The following is a 9,373-nucleotide window of genomic DNA, read 5'->3' on the forward strand; positions in this document are numbered from 1 at the left end:
TGGATGTCCTGGAGCAGAAAAACAAAAAAGCAAGAATTCGGATTCATATCGTTGGTTCAATTCAGTTTATCCTTATTTATCTGGGTACATACATCTTGGTATTAATGAAGAAAAAGAGAGAGAGAGAAAAAAAGAAAAAAAAAAAAAAAAAAAGAGGTTGCTAGCCTACAGCACCCGGTGTTCCCAGGCGGTCACCCATCCAAGTACTAACCGGGCTCGACGTTGCTTAACTTCGGTGTTCGGACGAGAACCGGTGTTTTCAACGTGATATGGCCGTAGGCACTGGTTTGGGTAAAACTTTGCTATATATTGGTGGTGAAATAAAATGCATGGAATATCAGAACAAGTGCACCAAACAGTGAAGAGGCTGGATGGCCGTTTGAACGAAGACAACAAACTCCCTGCCATCCCACGTCTGTCTTGGCTTAGATGGACCATACAAGTCACACTAGGGGCGATAACTCATATCCACATTTCCCCACCCACCATGGGTACATACATCTTGGTATTAATGAAGAAAAAGAGAGAGAGAGAAAAAAAAAACAAAAAAAGAGGTTGCTAGCCTACAGCACCCGGTGTTCCCAGGCGGTCACCCATCCAAGTACTAACCGGGCTCGACGTTGCTTAACTTCGGTGTTCAGACGAGAACCGGTGTTTTCAACGTGATATGGCCGTAGGCTCTTGTTGGGGTAAAACTTTGCTATATATTGGTGGTGAAATAAAATGCATGGAATATCAGAACAAGTGCACCAAACAGTGAAGAGGCTGGATGGCCGTTTGAACGAAGACAACAAACTCCCTGCCATCCCACGTCTGTCTTGGCTTAGATGGACCATACAAGTCACACTAGGGGCGATAACTCATATCCACATTTCCCCACCCACCAGTGTACATAGCGTGTGGCTGCGTGTGTGTGTCCGCATTGGGAGCATCGTCCCAACCCCTGTTCCATGTCAACCACTATACTTGTACTTCATTTTCTTTGCACCTAAATTTTGTTGGCAAAATATCATTTTAGTATGAGAAAAAAACGAAAATCCACAGGCTGTGAGCGCACCCATTTAGATAGCGTCTACTGAAAAAACCACGATTAAATACGTTGGTTCTACGTTTTGGGCTACACGTTTATATGCAAATATCAAGAGCCCATCATGCGGCAAAGGTGCACGTCGGCCTTGTATAAAGCAAGACGGCATGGCTGCTACTCTCGTACTTGCTTCGGCAGTACATATACTAAAATTGGAACGATACAGAGAAGATTAGCATGGCCCCTGCGCAAGGATGACACGCAAATTCGTGAAGCGTTCCATATTTTTCTTTTCTTTTCTTTTCTTTTCTCTTCAGCCCCAGTCTCTCCCAGCGCTTGTAACAGACTTTTGTTCTCCCAGCGTTTTTAAAAGATCGTCTGGATGTCCTGGAGCAGAAAAACAAAAAAGCAAGAATTCGGATTCATATCGTTGGTTCAATTCAGTTTATCCTTATTTATCTGGGTACATACATCTTGGTATTAATGAAGAAAAAGAGAGAGAGAGAAAAAAAGAAAAAAAAAAAAAAAAAAAGAGGTTGCTAGCCTACAGCACCCGGTGTTCCCAGGCGGTCACCCATCCAAGTACTAACCGGGCTCGACGTTGCTTAACTTCGGTGTTCGGACGAGAACCGGTGTTTTCAACGTGATATGGCCGTAGGCACTGGTTTGGGTAAAACTTTGCTATATATTGGTGGTGAAATAAAATGCATGGAATATCAGAACAAGTGCACCAAACAGTGAAGAGGCTGGATGGCCGTTTGAACGAAGACAACAAACTCCCTGCCATCCCACGTCTGTCTTGGCTTAGATGGACCATACAAGTCACACTAGGGGCGATAACTCATATCCACATTTCCCCACCCACCATGGGTACATACATCTTGGTATTAATGAAGAAAAAGAGAGAGAGAGAAAAAAAAAACAAAAAAAGAGGTTGCTAGCCTACAGCACCCGGTGTTCCCAGGCGGTCACCCATCCAAGTACTAACCGGGCTCGACGTTGCTTAACTTCGGTGTTCAGACGAGAACCGGTGTTTTCAACGTGATATGGCCGTAGGCTCTTGTTGGGGTAAAACTTTGCTATATATTGGTGGTGAAATAAAATGCATGGAATATCAGAACAAGTGCACCAAACAGTGAAGAGGCTGGATGGCCGTTTGAACGAAGACAACAAACTCCCTGCCATCCCACGTCTGTCTTGGCTTAGATGGACCATACAAGTCACACTAGGGGCGATAACTCATATCCACATTTCCCCACCCACCAGTGTACATAGCGTGTGGCTGCGTGTGTGTGTCCGCATTGGGAGCATCGTCCCAACCCCTGTTCCATGTCAACCACTATACTTGTACTTCATTTTCTTTGCACCTAAATTTTGTTGGCAAAATATCATTTTAGTATGAGAAAAAAACGAAAATCCACAGGCTGTGAGCGCACCCATTTAGATAGCGTCTACTGAAAAAACCACGATTAAATACGTTGGTTCTACGTTTTGGGCTACACGTTTATATGCAAATATCAAGAGCCCATCATGCGGCAAAGGTGCACGTCGGCCTTGTATAAAGCAAGACGGCATGGCTGCTACTCTCGTACTTGCTTCGGCAGTACATATACTAAAATTGGAACGATACAGAGAAGATTAGCATGGCCCCTGCGCAAGGATGACACGCAAATTCGTGAAGCGTTCCATATTTTTCTTTTCTTTTCTTTTCTTTTCTCTTCAGCCCCAGTCTCTCCCAGCGCTTGTAACAGACTTTTGTTCTCCCAGCGTTTTTAAAAGATCGTCTGGATGTCCTGGAGCAGAAAAACAAAAAAGCAAGAATTCGGATTCATATCGTTGGTTCAATTCAGTTTATCCTTATTTATCTGGGTACATACATCTTGGTATTAATGAAGAAAAAGAGAGAGAGAGAAAAAAAGAAAAAAAAAAAAAAAAAAAGAGGTTGCTAGCCTACAGCACCCGGTGTTCCCAGGCGGTCACCCATCCAAGTACTAACCGGGCTCGACGTTGCTTAACTTCGGTGTTCGGACGAGAACCGGTGTTTTCAACGTGATATGGCCGTAGGCACTGGTTTGGGTAAAACTTTGCTATATATTGGTGGTGAAATAAAATGCATGGAATATCAGAACAAGTGCACCAAACAGTGAAGAGGCTGGATGGCCGTTTGAACGAAGACAACAAACTCCCTGCCATCCCACGTCTGTCTTGGCTTAGATGGACCATACAAGTCACACTAGGGGCGATAACTCATATCCACATTTCCCCACCCACCATGGGTACATACATCTTGGTATTAATGAAGAAAAAGAGAGAGAGAGAAAAAAAAAACAAAAAAAGAGGTTGCTAGCCTACAGCACCCGGTGTTCCCAGGCGGTCACCCATCCAAGTACTAACCGGGCTCGACGTTGCTTAACTTCGGTGTTCAGACGAGAACCGGTGTTTTCAACGTGATATGGCCGTAGGCTCTTGTTGGGGTAAAACTTTGCTATATATTGGTGGTGAAATAAAATGCATGGAATATCAGAACAAGTGCACCAAACAGTGAAGAGGCTGGATGGCCGTTTGAACGAAGACAACAAACTCCCTGCCATCCCACGTCTGTCTTGGCTTAGATGGACCATACAAGTCACACTAGGGGCGATAACTCATATCCACATTTCCCCACCCACCAGTGTACATAGCGTGTGGCTGCGTGTGTGTGTCCGCATTGGGAGCATCGTCCCAACCCCTGTTCCATGTCAACCACTATACTTGTACTTCATTTTCTTTGCACCTAAATTTTGTTGGCAAAATATCATTTTAGTATGAGAAAAAAACGAAAATCCACAGGCTGTGAGCGCACCCATTTAGATAGCGTCTACTGAAAAAACCACGATTAAATACGTTGGTTCTACGTTTTGGGCTACACGTTTATATGCAAATATCAAGAGCCCATCATGCGGCAAAGGTGCACGTCGGCCTTGTATAAAGCAAGACGGCATGGCTGCTACTCTCGTACTTGCTTCGGCAGTACATATACTAAAATTGGAACGATACAGAGAAGATTAGCATGGCCCCTGCGCAAGGATGACACGCAAATTCGTGAAGCGTTCCATATTTTTCTTTTCTTTTCTTTTCTTTTCTCTTCAGCCCCAGTCTCTCCCAGCGCTTGTAACAGACTTTTGTTCTCCCAGCGTTTTTAAAAGATCGTCTGGATGTCCTGGAGCAGAAAAACAAAAAAGCAAGAATTCGGATTCATATCGTTGGTTCAATTCAGTTTATCCTTATTTATCTGGGTACATACATCTTGGTATTAATGAAGAAAAAGAGAGAGAGAGAAAAAAAGAAAAAAAAAAAAAAAAAAAGAGGTTGCTAGCCTACAGCACCCGGTGTTCCCAGGCGGTCACCCATCCAAGTACTAACCGGGCTCGACGTTGCTTAACTTCGGTGTTCGGACGAGAACCGGTGTTTTCAACGTGATATGGCCGTAGGCACTGGTTTGGGTAAAACTTTGCTATATATTGGTGGTGAAATAAAATGCATGGAATATCAGAACAAGTGCACCAAACAGTGAAGAGGCTGGATGGCCGTTTGAACGAAGACAACAAACTCCCTGCCATCCCACGTCTGTCTTGGCTTAGATGGACCATACAAGTCACACTAGGGGCGATAACTCATATCCACATTTCCCCACCCACCATGGGTACATACATCTTGGTATTAATGAAGAAAAAGAGAGAGAGAGAAAAAAAAAACAAAAAAAGAGGTTGCTAGCCTACAGCACCCGGTGTTCCCAGGCGGTCACCCATCCAAGTACTAACCGGGCTCGACGTTGCTTAACTTCGGTGTTCAGACGAGAACCGGTGTTTTCAACGTGATATGGCCGTAGGCTCTTGTTGGGGTAAAACTTTGCTATATATTGGTGGTGAAATAAAATGCATGGAATATCAGAACAAGTGCACCAAACAGTGAAGAGGCTGGATGGCCGTTTGAACGAAGACAACAAACTCCCTGCCATCCCACGTCTGTCTTGGCTTAGATGGACCATACAAGTCACACTAGGGGCGATAACTCATATCCACATTTCCCCACCCACCAGTGTACATAGCGTGTGGCTGCGTGTGTGTGTCCGCATTGGGAGCATCGTCCCAACCCCTGTTCCATGTCAACCACTATACTTGTACTTCATTTTCTTTGCACCTAAATTTTGTTGGCAAAATATCATTTTAGTATGAGAAAAAAACGAAAATCCACAGGCTGTGAGCGCACCCATTTAGATAGCGTCTACTGAAAAAACCACGATTAAATACGTTGGTTCTACGTTTTGGGCTACACGTTTATATGCAAATATCAAGAGCCCATCATGCGGCAAAGGTGCACGTCGGCCTTGTATAAAGCAAGACGGCATGGCTGCTACTCTCGTACTTGCTTCGGCAGTACATATACTAAAATTGGAACGATACAGAGAAGATTAGCATGGCCCCTGCGCAAGGATGACACGCAAATTCGTGAAGCGTTCCATATTTTTCTTTTCTTTTCTTTTCTTTTCTCTTCAGCCCCAGTCTCTCCCAGCGCTTGTAACAGACTTTTGTTCTCCCAGCGTTTTTAAAAGATCGTCTGGATGTCCTGGAGCAGAAAAACAAAAAAGCAAGAATTCGGATTCATATCGTTGGTTCAATTCAGTTTATCCTTATTTATCTGGGTACATACATCTTGGTATTAATGAAGAAAAAGAGAGAGAGAGAAAAAAAGAAAAAAAAAAAAAAAAAAAGAGGTTGCTAGCCTACAGCACCCGGTGTTCCCAGGCGGTCACCCATCCAAGTACTAACCGGGCTCGACGTTGCTTAACTTCGGTGTTCGGACGAGAACCGGTGTTTTCAACGTGATATGGCCGTAGGCACTGGTTTGGGTAAAACTTTGCTATATATTGGTGGTGAAATAAAATGCATGGAATATCAGAACAAGTGCACCAAACAGTGAAGAGGCTGGATGGCCGTTTGAACGAAGACAACAAACTCCCTGCCATCCCACGTCTGTCTTGGCTTAGATGGACCATACAAGTCACACTAGGGGCGATAACTCATATCCACATTTCCCCACCCACCATGGGTACATACATCTTGGTATTAATGAAGAAAAAGAGAGAGAGAGAAAAAAAAAACAAAAAAAGAGGTTGCTAGCCTACAGCACCCGGTGTTCCCAGGCGGTCACCCATCCAAGTACTAACCGGGCTCGACGTTGCTTAACTTCGGTGTTCAGACGAGAACCGGTGTTTTCAACGTGATATGGCCGTAGGCTCTTGTTGGGGTAAAACTTTGCTATATATTGGTGGTGAAATAAAATGCATGGAATATCAGAACAAGTGCACCAAACAGTGAAGAGGCTGGATGGCCGTTTGAACGAAGACAACAAACTCCCTGCCATCCCACGTCTGTCTTGGCTTAGATGGACCATACAAGTCACACTAGGGGCGATAACTCATATCCACATTTCCCCACCCACCAGTGTACATAGCGTGTGGCTGCGTGTGTGTGTCCGCATTGGGAGCATCGTCCCAACCCCTGTTCCATGTCAACCACTATACTTGTACTTCATTTTCTTTGCACCTAAATTTTGTTGGCAAAATATCATTTTAGTATGAGAAAAAAACGAAAATCCACAGGCTGTGAGCGCACCCATTTAGATAGCGTCTACTGAAAAAACCACGATTAAATACGTTGGTTCTACGTTTTGGGCTACACGTTTATATGCAAATATCAAGAGCCCATCATGCGGCAAAGGTGCACGTCGGCCTTGTATAAAGCAAGACGGCATGGCTGCTACTCTCGTACTTGCTTCGGCAGTACATATACTAAAATTGGAACGATACAGAGAAGATTAGCATGGCCCCTGCGCAAGGATGACACGCAAATTCGTGAAGCGTTCCATATTTTTCTTTTCTTTTCTTTTCTTTTCTCTTCAGCCCCAGTCTCTCCCAGCGCTTGTAACAGACTTTTGTTCTCCCAGCGTTTTTAAAAGATCGTCTGGATGTCCTGGAGCAGAAAAACAAAAAAGCAAGAATTCGGATTCATATCGTTGGTTCAATTCAGTTTATCCTTATTTATATGGGTACATACATCTTGGTATTAATGAAGAAAAAGAGAGAGAGAGAAAAAAAGAAAAAAAAAAAAAAAAAAAGAGGTTGCTAGCCTACAGCACCCGGTGTTCCCAGGCGGTCACCCATCCAAGTACTAACCGGGCTCGACGTTGCTTAACTTCGGTGTTCGGACGAGAACCGGTGTTTTCAACGTGATATGGCCGTAGGCACTGGTTTGGGTAAAACTTTGCTATATATTGGTGGTGAAATAAAATGCATGGAATATCAGAACAAGTGCACCAAACAGTGAAGAGGCTGGATGGCCGTTTGAACGAAGACAACAAACTCCCTGCCATCCCACGTCTGTCTTGGCTTAGATGGACCATACAAGTCACACTAGGGGCGATAACTCATATCCACATTTCCCCACCCACCATGGGTACATACATCTTGGTATTAATGAAGAAAAAGAGAGAGAGAGAAAAAAAAAACAAAAAAAGAGGTTGCTAGCCTACAGCACCCGGTGTTCCCAGGCGGTCACCCATCCAAGTACTAACCGGGCTCGACGTTGCTTAACTTCGGTGTTCAGACGAGAACCGGTGTTTTCAACGTGATATGGCCGTAGGCTCTTGTTGGGGTAAAACTTTGCTATATATTGGTGGTGAAATAAAATGCATGGAATATCAGAACAAGTGCACCAAACAGTGAAGAGGCTGGATGGCCGTTTGAACGAAGACAACAAACTCCCTGCCATCCCACGTCTGTCTTGGCTTAGATGGACCATACAAGTCACACTAGGGGCGATAACTCATATCCACATTTCCCCACCCACCAGTGTACATAGCGTGTGGCTGCGTGTGTGTGTCCGCATTGGGAGCATCGTCCCAACCCCTGTTCCATGTCAACCACTATACTTGTACTTCATTTTCTTTGCACCTAAATTTTGTTGGCAAAATATCATTTTAGTATGAGAAAAAAACGAAAATCCACAGGCTGTGAGCGCACCCATTTAGATAGCGTCTACTGAAAAAACCACGATTAAATACGTTGGTTCTACGTTTTGGGCTACACGTTTATATGCAAATATCAAGAGCCCATCATGCGGCAAAGGTGCACGTCGGCCTTGTATAAAGCAAGACGGCATGGCTGCTACTCTCGTACTTGCTTCGGCAGTACATATACTAAAATTGGAACGATACAGAGAAGATTAGCATGGCCCCTGCGCAAGGATGACACGCAAATTCGTGAAGCGTTCCATATTTTTCTTTTCTTTTCTTTTCTTTTCTCTTCAGCCCCAGTCTCTCCCAGCGCTTGTAACAGACTTTTGTTCTCCCAGCGTTTTTAAAAGATCGTCTGGATGTCCTGGAGCAGAAAAACAAAAAAGCAAGAATTCGGATTCATATCGTTGGTTCAATTCAGTTTATCCTTATTTATCTGGGTACATACATCTTGGTATTAATGAAGAAAAAGAGAGAGAGAGAAAAAAAGAAAAAAAAAAAAAAAAAAAGAGGTTGCTAGCCTACAGCACCCGGTGTTCCCAGGCGGTCACCCATCCAAGTACTAACCGGGCTCGACGTTGCTTAACTTCGGTGTTCGGACGAGAACCGGTGTTTTCAACGTGATATGGCCGTAGGCACTGGTTTGGGTAAAACTTTGCTATATATTGGTGGTGAAATAAAATGCATGGAATATCAGAACAAGTGCACCAAACAGTGAAGAGGCTGGATGGCCGTTTGAACGAAGACAACAAACTCCCTGCCATCCCACGTCTGTCTTGGCTTAGATGGACCATACAAGTCACACTAGGGGCGATAACTCATATCCACATTTCCCCACCCACCAGTGTACATAGCGTGTGGCTGCGTGTGTGTGTCCGCATTGGGAGCATCGTCCCAACCCCTGTTCCATGTCAACCACTATACTTGTACTTCATTTTCTTTGCACCTAAATTTTGTTGGCAAAATATCATTTTAGTATGAGAAAAAAACGAAAATCCACAGGCTGTGAGCGCACCCATTTAGATAGCGTCTACTGAAAAAACCACGATTAAATACGTTGGTTCTACGTTTTGGGCTACACGTTTATATGCAAATATCAAGAGCCCATCATGCGGCAAAGGTGCACGTCGGCCTTGTATAAAGCAAGACGGCATGGCTGCTACTCTCGTACTTGCTTCGGCAGTACATATACTAAAATTGGAACGATACAGAGAAGATTAGCATGGCCCCTGTGCAAGGATGACACGCAAATTCGTGAAGCGTTCCATATTTTTCTTTTCTTTTCTTTTCTTT

General features: G+C 44.1%; 20 non-coding genes across 20 annotated transcripts; 7 read left to right on the plus strand and 13 right to left on the minus strand.

The window, feature by feature from the left end:
* Nucleotides 1-162: 162 nt before the first annotated feature.
* LOC135474234 (5S ribosomal RNA) lies at nt 163-281 on the minus strand. Its single transcript, XR_010444725.1, has one exon. It is a non-coding gene; the product is annotated as a 5S ribosomal RNA (ribosomal RNA).
* Nucleotides 282-560: 279 nt separating this feature from the next.
* LOC135474309 (5S ribosomal RNA) lies at nt 561-679 on the minus strand. The gene has a single exon (XR_010444796.1). It is a non-coding gene; the product is annotated as a 5S ribosomal RNA (ribosomal RNA).
* A 530-nt stretch (nt 680-1,209) lies between these two features.
* LOC135474464 (U6 spliceosomal RNA) lies at nt 1,210-1,316 on the plus strand. The gene has a single exon (XR_010444943.1). It is a non-coding gene; the product is annotated as a U6 spliceosomal RNA (small nuclear RNA).
* Nucleotides 1,317-1,568: 252 nt separating this feature from the next.
* Nucleotides 1,569-1,687, minus strand: LOC135474235 (5S ribosomal RNA). Its single transcript, XR_010444726.1, has one exon. It is a non-coding gene; the product is annotated as a 5S ribosomal RNA (ribosomal RNA).
* Nucleotides 1,688-1,966: 279 nt separating this feature from the next.
* On the minus strand, nt 1,967-2,085 carry LOC135474310 (5S ribosomal RNA). The gene has a single exon (XR_010444797.1). It is a non-coding gene; the product is annotated as a 5S ribosomal RNA (ribosomal RNA).
* Nucleotides 2,086-2,615: 530 nt separating this feature from the next.
* On the plus strand, nt 2,616-2,722 carry LOC135474467 (U6 spliceosomal RNA). Its single transcript, XR_010444945.1, has one exon. It is a non-coding gene; the product is annotated as a U6 spliceosomal RNA (small nuclear RNA).
* A 252-nt stretch (nt 2,723-2,974) lies between these two features.
* On the minus strand, nt 2,975-3,093 carry LOC135474236 (5S ribosomal RNA). Its single transcript, XR_010444727.1, has one exon. It is a non-coding gene; the product is annotated as a 5S ribosomal RNA (ribosomal RNA).
* A 279-nt stretch (nt 3,094-3,372) lies between these two features.
* LOC135474311 (5S ribosomal RNA) lies at nt 3,373-3,491 on the minus strand. Its single transcript, XR_010444798.1, has one exon. It is a non-coding gene; the product is annotated as a 5S ribosomal RNA (ribosomal RNA).
* Nucleotides 3,492-4,021: 530 nt separating this feature from the next.
* Nucleotides 4,022-4,128, plus strand: LOC135474468 (U6 spliceosomal RNA). Its single transcript, XR_010444946.1, has one exon. It is a non-coding gene; the product is annotated as a U6 spliceosomal RNA (small nuclear RNA).
* A 252-nt stretch (nt 4,129-4,380) lies between these two features.
* On the minus strand, nt 4,381-4,499 carry LOC135474237 (5S ribosomal RNA). The gene has a single exon (XR_010444728.1). It is a non-coding gene; the product is annotated as a 5S ribosomal RNA (ribosomal RNA).
* Nucleotides 4,500-4,778: 279 nt separating this feature from the next.
* LOC135474312 (5S ribosomal RNA) lies at nt 4,779-4,897 on the minus strand. The gene has a single exon (XR_010444799.1). It is a non-coding gene; the product is annotated as a 5S ribosomal RNA (ribosomal RNA).
* A 530-nt stretch (nt 4,898-5,427) lies between these two features.
* On the plus strand, nt 5,428-5,534 carry LOC135474469 (U6 spliceosomal RNA). The gene has a single exon (XR_010444947.1). It is a non-coding gene; the product is annotated as a U6 spliceosomal RNA (small nuclear RNA).
* A 252-nt stretch (nt 5,535-5,786) lies between these two features.
* LOC135474238 (5S ribosomal RNA) lies at nt 5,787-5,905 on the minus strand. The gene has a single exon (XR_010444729.1). It is a non-coding gene; the product is annotated as a 5S ribosomal RNA (ribosomal RNA).
* Nucleotides 5,906-6,184: 279 nt separating this feature from the next.
* Nucleotides 6,185-6,303, minus strand: LOC135474314 (5S ribosomal RNA). The gene has a single exon (XR_010444801.1). It is a non-coding gene; the product is annotated as a 5S ribosomal RNA (ribosomal RNA).
* Nucleotides 6,304-6,833: 530 nt separating this feature from the next.
* LOC135474470 (U6 spliceosomal RNA) lies at nt 6,834-6,940 on the plus strand. The gene has a single exon (XR_010444948.1). It is a non-coding gene; the product is annotated as a U6 spliceosomal RNA (small nuclear RNA).
* A 252-nt stretch (nt 6,941-7,192) lies between these two features.
* On the minus strand, nt 7,193-7,311 carry LOC135474239 (5S ribosomal RNA). The gene has a single exon (XR_010444730.1). It is a non-coding gene; the product is annotated as a 5S ribosomal RNA (ribosomal RNA).
* A 279-nt stretch (nt 7,312-7,590) lies between these two features.
* Nucleotides 7,591-7,709, minus strand: LOC135474315 (5S ribosomal RNA). The gene has a single exon (XR_010444802.1). It is a non-coding gene; the product is annotated as a 5S ribosomal RNA (ribosomal RNA).
* Nucleotides 7,710-8,239: 530 nt separating this feature from the next.
* On the plus strand, nt 8,240-8,346 carry LOC135474471 (U6 spliceosomal RNA). The gene has a single exon (XR_010444949.1). It is a non-coding gene; the product is annotated as a U6 spliceosomal RNA (small nuclear RNA).
* A 252-nt stretch (nt 8,347-8,598) lies between these two features.
* LOC135474240 (5S ribosomal RNA) lies at nt 8,599-8,717 on the minus strand. The gene has a single exon (XR_010444731.1). It is a non-coding gene; the product is annotated as a 5S ribosomal RNA (ribosomal RNA).
* Nucleotides 8,718-9,247: 530 nt separating this feature from the next.
* Nucleotides 9,248-9,354, plus strand: LOC135474489 (U6 spliceosomal RNA). The gene has a single exon (XR_010444966.1). It is a non-coding gene; the product is annotated as a U6 spliceosomal RNA (small nuclear RNA).
* Nucleotides 9,355-9,373: the final 19 nt, after the last annotated feature.

The sequence above is a fragment of the Liolophura sinensis genome, chromosome 8 (assembly GCF_032854445.1).
Source record: "Liolophura sinensis isolate JHLJ2023 chromosome 8, CUHK_Ljap_v2, whole genome shotgun sequence".
Taxonomy (NCBI): Eukaryota; Metazoa; Mollusca; class Polyplacophora; order Chitonida; family Chitonidae; genus Liolophura; species Liolophura sinensis.